This window comes from Onthophagus taurus, chromosome 2 (assembly GCF_036711975.1).
Source record: "Onthophagus taurus isolate NC chromosome 2, IU_Otau_3.0, whole genome shotgun sequence".
Lineage (NCBI taxonomy): Eukaryota > Metazoa > Arthropoda > Insecta > Coleoptera > Scarabaeidae > Onthophagus > Onthophagus taurus.
The window spans coordinates 22,139,120-22,147,395 of record NC_091967.1 but is presented as its reverse complement, the minus strand read 5'-3'; positions in this window follow the sequence as shown (position 1 = coordinate 22,147,395).

The following is an 8,276-nucleotide window of genomic DNA, read 5'->3' as shown; positions in this document are numbered from 1 at the left end:
AAACATTCAGAATTGGGGTGCAACTACTAGGAATGAACAGTACTCCAAACAAAGATCTGAAGATGGTTTTCAAGAATTCAAGATTTCAAATCAGAAGCTATACATCAATTAATATGACTTTTGGAATTAATGGAAAGAATTTTACTAGATTGCCTGACAAGAAGTCGAAGACCCTACTCCCAAAGAACCAGTTTTGGTTCACAATTTGGTATAAATCACTTCCCAAAAACAAAAAACAGCAGATTATTACGTTAGTTTTAAGGAAATTTAAGTACGAATAGTTAGACCTGATAAATAGTTAGTGGTTTCAGCAAGAAAATGGAGCCACCAACAAGTAAGTGCAAAAGTTAGTGTATGCAACAATGAGTGTATAAAGATCTAAAGATTTTTCTACAAGCATTTTCGTAAACAAAACGAGTCGAAACAATTTTTTTCAAGTTATCCATCATCATCCTATGGTGCTACATCCATTGGTGATCTTTGGTGATTTTTTTTTACTCCACTCTATTAAGTGCTGTCACTCTCCAATTTTGAACGCTCACCTTCTTTATATCATTAGTCACACTGTCTATCCATCTCATTCTAGGTCTTCCCCTATTTCCTGGTATATCTGGTTTGCACACAAATACTTTGTTTGCTTTCCTGGTTTCACTCATTCTTCAGATATGTTCCATCCATATTATTCTTTGAGTTTTGGCAAACCTAACATTGTATTCTCCTTCAATAATGTCGTTTAATTCTTCGTAATATTTTTCTTTCAAATAATTAGGCTATTCTCGTCTTTTCTTGTAAATGACCGAACTTCGCATCCATATGTGACAACCGGTCTTATTGTCATTTTATACAATAATAGCTTCAGCTTTTTAGACAGCAGTTATGATTGGAATAACTTTTTGCGAGCGCAGTAACATGCATTTCCAGTTCTTATTCTGTTTAGTATGCAGTGTTGTATGCTATGATCATTTCTTAGTAAAATGCCCAGGTACACCTAATGCTTTCCACACCTTCGAAGTTGTACTCAGCAACAGTTTGCGGAGTTTTTCTATTTTTATCTCTGAACCTTTCTACCATGTCGTGTAGAGAGCAGCCCATCTGCATATCTAATCACTTGATATGCCTTATTGAATATGCTGCCTCCGTTTTCTAGATCACCAATTGCGGGGCTAGATTGAACAATAACGTTGATAGTGTCTTGTCTAAAACCATTATTAATGATAAATATTTCCGACTTTCTATCTTGTACTATTACTTTCGCTTTAATTATTATTTTAATTTTCACTTTACATTGTCATCATTACCAAACAGGCGAGTTTCTTTAAAATACCTTGCTTTCTATTGATTTTTTCAAAACAATAAAGCTTAGTTTTATGTAAATACAACTAACTACTTATTACTTTTAAGAAACAGCACCAACCCAGAGCTGACTATTGAAGGCAAAAACAAAGAAAAGGACGAATAGGTAGCAGAACCAGCCCCCAAGAGGAAAAGAAAAATGGAACATTGACCGTTATGATTCAACCTTATCTATAAGATTGTAAAAATCTATAAATATTAACCATGAACCACCATGAGTTAAAATGGTGTTCAAAATCCTAAATCAAAATAAATGGAGCGAAGTTTAAAATTAATTTTAAAAGTACTTACGCTAAGATTTTCATTCTTATAGTTTGTGGTTGCGCGTTTCGGTTTCTTGTCGATTTCCTTTTGCTGTGACCCTGGTCAAGTGGCTACACTAGCTTCGATGTTGTGTATAGCAAAGGAAGCAAAATAGGTTGTTCATTGAGGTTGAGTTGAATCAATTAGAGATGCAAACCCTTGTGTTAGAGTCCATCGTCCACTTATGTAAATTCGGAACTCGGTAAAAAATGTAGAAACTCACCAGTATTGATCACTTTTGTTTAAGAGTCTCTATAATCACTGTTACAAGATGCTACTAACTGCGCCGTTAGATACTTTTGATTACAACAGACTTTACTTGTTATGATTTATATGAACGATTGTGATAATACGGCGGTTGGAGCTATCTTAAGTAACAAAAGATGCAAAAAAGCTTCTTTATCAAAGAAGGTGGTATAACTTTCTTTGTTTCTAGTAATTCAACACACCGGATTTTCCATAACTATCGTTTTAAAGGAATGCAATGAACTTTATGCAGAAGTGTTTTTACATTTGTTTATTGTAATGTTGCTGATTCTTGATTATTCTACTATAAATATCGGAAATTGATCGCACACTAGTTCAGCTTCTTCGCATATCGTCAATGTTTTAGCGGTGTTAAATGTAATTCCCTATATCCCTATTATTTTATTTTCTAAGTGTTATACATCTGAGACGTCAAATCAGACGTGTCATTTTTCTAGGATATGTTTCGAGTCAAATGTGCCTAAAATTTTGAGTACACTTTACACTAAAATAATAACTGTACTTATTATATACGTAGATGAAATCGTCAGTTCCAGAGCCATGTGATGGATCTCCCTTAAATTTTGACGCTTCCATTATATCTTTTGTTTTCCTGTATCACGTACGTTTAGTGCCACTTGCATTGTTGTCTTCCGCAAACCCGCATACACACATAAATTATACTTATACATACACAAATTATTACTAAGGTCGATATGTGGGCTTAATTGCAGTCAAATCACCTTGGGAAGGTTGTATAATTGTGTGAGTGGGCATTCAATTTATTATCTGCATTTACTTTTTGCCATGAGCACCAAGAATCATTTAAGGGTTAGTGAGAAACCGTGTTCTAATTACTATTCATAATCTAATATAATATCAACATTATGAAATATTTTACACAAATATTAAATAAATTGTGGTTACTTGAAAACTAAAATGAAACTTTTATATCATTCATGTTCACAATTATTACATTTAATAGTAAATTTCTTACCAACTAAGCTAAAAAAAAAATATACATAAATTTTAAGACTTTTGGCCAGCTAAAATCGTAATCGATGTCAGTGTACGCCACCAACGACACCCAACAAAATTATAATGTCTAAACACCCGTTAATGATTTTTATGGGAAGATTGCGTGCCAACGCACACAAGGCAACGGGTTCAAATAAAATACTTATAGCGAATATACATATACAAATTTTAATTCATTCATTTAGTGACAAGAGATTTGAAGAAATTCTTATACATATATGATTTAACCACCAAAAAAGAAGCTAATGTGATACCTATAAAAAATCTGATACAAGAACAATATAATGAAATAGCCTCAAATAGCATATTTGTATTAGATTTAGGAGATGCAAACATTGACCTGGAAGTCAAATTACGACAACCAATTAATATCGAAACGGCAGAACGTTACGCACTTGAAATTAGAAATTACAATACACATACAACACTTAATTTACGAAATAAGACAGCCGCAACAAACATGCGAATTATCATCAAATCAATTCCAATGATTGACAATCGCTTTAATCCCTCGCAAAGGATTCCAATGCAACCACCACAACAGTATGGACATAAGCCAATCAGATTTATTCTAACTGCGATAATGCCACTTCCCCGATTATTTAGCCAACACAATTCCGACGGCACAATTACATTAGCGACCATAAAGGAACCACAAAAGAGAAATGTCAAATAATATAGAGTTATCATTCGAGGATACTTAAATTACTGCCTGTGAGTGTTATTGTTGTGTACTTAGATGGTGAACAAATAGATGATAATAATTATGGTATAGAAGATTTAAATTCTTCAATTCAAAGTTACAGTTTTTTCAATAATGATACTTAATACTAATTCACGTTATCGGGTGATGACGATTTCGAGCCAAGACTTAAAAAGCTTCGTCTCTGAGCCTTGGATCGACGTGTGGTTACCAAATTCTTCTGGTCCAATACTTAATGCTAATTACCAAAAATGTAACTATTACAAATAAATTTATCGGAGCCAAATAGTACTTTCGAATAGTTTCATTTCAACTTTTACGTAAACTTTTCTACGATTTTCACATACAAGTTCTCTAGTAATGTTGGCTTGAAACAAGATTCATTCGGAATCGGTGGGATAAACGCTACCATTATTTAATTAAGCCCATTTCGTATGAGTACACGTATCGATTGGCAGACATGTGAACAATTCGTAGGCACAGTTGGATCGTGTGCTTGCATCAAGAATCAAAACTTCACAATGATATTCTCCTCGTTGAAATTATTTTTCAGGTGAACGTCATAGTAAAGTACTTATCTGTACTTTTTACCAGGATAGAGCGATATTTAACATCACGTAATCTGAATTGTATAGGATAGGGCGGTATTATTTATTACAATTAATTATTTAATTAATAATATTGGTAGATTTTTCATGGAATGAAATTTCTACCAAGAAAGTAAGAATTTGATCTTTTAAGTAGACTTTAAGCGTTATCGTTTTGTCAATTTTATATAAATTTTTATCTGTGGGATTTAAAAGAATTCCTCGATTGGTAATAGAGTTTTGAATGGATTCCACTTTTTTTGCAAAATCTTTCGGGGGAATAATTGCTGGATGGTACGTAGCGAAGATTTTCCTTAATGCTAATCGATCTACTATTGTTATACCCTAAGTTTATTATCATTTGCACCCAGGATTGTGCTCTAAGTAAGAGATTATAGTGTGCTTGATTGTTTCCATTACTTTCTATATGGTTGATGACGGTTTTTAAGCGTTGGACTTTTTCCAATTGGTTGTTATGAATAATTTTTAGATTATCTCCGAATAATTGAAGTGTTACTTGTGTATTGGTTAACTTCAAGATCCTTCTTTAAATTGTCATATTAAACAGCGTTTTCTGCGTCTGAGTTTCCTGACACTGCTTTAACTATTGATCCAATAAAATTTAGTGCGCCACTTTGTTTCCTAATGTTTACGATTAGTTGTTGTTTTCTAAAGTTTAACTGACACAATTGATCTTTCAATGATCTGATGACCGTTTGAAATGAAGAATTTTGATCTACATCTTTTATTCCTTTTGCCGTTTTTACCAGTGCCACATAATCGATATTTAATTTATTAAATGTTAATGTACTGTTAAAAAGCAGATACATAGGCTACACCTTCACTATTGATTTTTGCATTTTCATTGATGCAAGCTATAAAAGGGTTGATAATATTAGCAAAATCCTTAATAAGTTTACGATAATATCCGAGTAATTTTTAGAAGCTTTTTATTGCAATTTTTGTATTGGTTATCGAAAACTGTGCCTCAGCTCTAGTTTTTTCGGGGTTTTTTTTCGCATATTTATTAAAAACTCACATTTTCCCAATTTAATTTTAAAATTTACAGGTTATAGAAGTTTAAAAAAATTTGCTGTTTTGGATATGCTTTGGAAGTAATGACGACTAGATTATATAGATAAACGACATACGTATCTTGGAGTAATACTCTTAGAACTTCATCCATAACTTGTTGAAATGTAGCAGATGCGTTTTTTAAACCGTGTTCGTTTAATCTATTACCATTACTTCGTTTATTAACATAAAATCTATTATCATAAAATTTTCAATATCACAAAACTTTACCGGTTCGTATTTGTACATCTTATGGTATTGGACTTAATAAGCATATTCTGGAAAATTTGAAAGAGCTTCACTGTCTTTTCAGAGATGGCTTATTTATACAGGATGCCGCTCTTTAGTTATTATTATCGATGTCCATAGATGTTACCCTATAGAATTTCTGCTGTAAGTGCAGTGAAGCTTTGGCAGATGGTTGATTTGACTGTTGTGGGTAAAAATTTGATAGTGACTGACAACTAAACGTTGGTCTTACAATTAATGTTGTTCGGGCAGGTAGAATAAATCTATTCGGTAAATGCGAAGTCTCATATGACATCATTGGTGTTCTTTGTATTACTATAGAAATAGTGCAAAAATTATTTATTGTTTATGACGGAAGAAACGTGTATAATGTAGGTTTTATATCTGCAAAACCGTTTGTCGTCCAACGTGGTTGTTCTTTAATTCGCTTTGGGTTCATTATTATTTATTTGGTCGTTTAGAGAATTTGTTTCAAGGACTTTTTGATAAATTTATTTTATTTAAAAGTTTTTTAATCAGTCTATTTTATGTAATAGCCCTCGGCAAGTTTATCAGACGATAAAAAACGCATTTATTTAACGTTTTGTATTCAGGTCTGGTTAGAACATGTGAAGAAGTGGGGTTTTAACTGGTACAGTACTATCCAGATAATGGAAAAGGGGCCGGACTCACCGAGCAATCTTCTTTGAAACATATCTTTACATCGCTGTATTCATGCGAAATGGTGCTAAGATTGCCTATTATACAACTCTTTCAGGTTTTCAATGTTTTTTTAAGTGTAGAAAAGATGGAGATAAGGAAATGATATGACCCGGAGAAATTAAGTTTGTAAATTTTATTCGTTAAGGAAACATATTAATAGAAAGTGTTAACTTCGAACCTTAAGATAAGTAGTTGATTAAACGTTCAAATACTGTAATAGATAAAATTAAAGATGAAATTAAGTACAAAGATACATAAAAAATGTTAAAACAACACGTCTGTTTTTAAAAATAAATATAAATTTAATTGGACATCCCCAGTAGCAAGCATTAAAAACAAAGTGTGTGTGTTAATTATAAAAACACATATCACATTTCAAAAGTGTATAAATAAAGATACAAGTGCAAGTTATAATTTCGAACTACAAATTTAGGAAAAATAAAGCTCAATAACTGCCCACAAAGCTACCTAAGTTTACTTTAAGGTCGAAATAGATAAATTATTTACGTTTAAAAATTGCAATCTCATAACGCGTTGAGAGCATTTCAGATTTACTATGTGTATTCAATATTTACCCCGACCTACATCATCAGAACAGAAAGTTTAAATATTTAAATTGAGTAATTTTTTATTTGTTATTATTTTATTTCAAATTATTAAAATTTTTGTAATCCTAAAAATTTTAACACAAAAAGTGCTTTATGTATAAAAGTGCTTTTTAGTTCGTTTTTAAACACGGACATGATTTATTTACAAAAGCTATGGAATAATTACATTTCACAAAACTTTGTTTTTGATCCCGGTATTATCAATAAAGCAATAGTTAGATAAAATTTATTTTTTTGAACACAATATTTTGGGTGGTAGTAACAAAAAATAATTTTTTTTAACTTTTTCCGTTGTAAATACCAATATATTGGTAATTACATATAGTCGAAATAGTAGTTATTTACGTAACCAGTTATGAAAAGACTAATTTTGTTTGACGAATGTAATAGTTGTTAAAACGAGCGAGCGAAGCGAGCGAGTTTTGCAAATTGCGTGAGTTAAACAAAATTAGCCGTTTCATGACGTGTTAAGTACAAAATTTTATCTAATTCCATTGAAAAAGCAATTTTTGTTCAAAACTTGACTTATTCGATTAGTGACAGATGTCAATTTGTATGATTTTCTCGCTTGTAAGAACATTATTTCGTATATTATGTTAGGAGCGAATATCTCGAAAATAAAGGTGGATGAGAAAAAAATGTATTCTTTTAATTCGCTTTAAAATGACTTTTCCACAAGAGGTTTTCGTTTGGAACACTACTTTTGAATTAGCTTGTAGATACATCTGATACATACATTTTGTTGTGTTTTAATATGTGAGCCACAGTGGGTGGATTTCTAACAATGTCTAATAGTTTAACAACATGATATGAATGTTGTAAGTGAACAATGTACGCCTTATAATGATTGCTGTAACTATCAGTACCTAATTTTGGAAATAAAAGTAAAATGGATCGAGTTTACTTACTAGAATTTTATCAACTTTGTAAAATTCTGGCAAATCAATTTTGTTTTCATACAAAATAATAGTATTATAATCTTAATATAAACCATTTATTTTGTACCAGGAGTTGCAAAGATAATTAAGTTCAATATCAAAGTTGATTAAAAAATTAATAGTAGTAAAATCTATATCATATACTTTTCCATGTTCTACAACATCATTTAATCCCTGTTGACATATAAATCTGTAGCAACATTTATTTTATATTTATTTTAGGTACATTTTTCTTACAACGTAACTTTCTGGAATTAAATCACGGACAATAAATTTAAAATTTCGTACAAAACATAACATTTCAGCCGCTGAAAATATTTAATAACCTTTATTTATATCCTATATTTAATATTCTTGTATGTGGAGAAATATTTTTTTAATAGATTAAGTGAATAATATTTATATTCAAAAAATTTAGTTTGTATTAGTGCCATATCATACCTAAATACCCCTTCAAATAAATCATGCATTATAT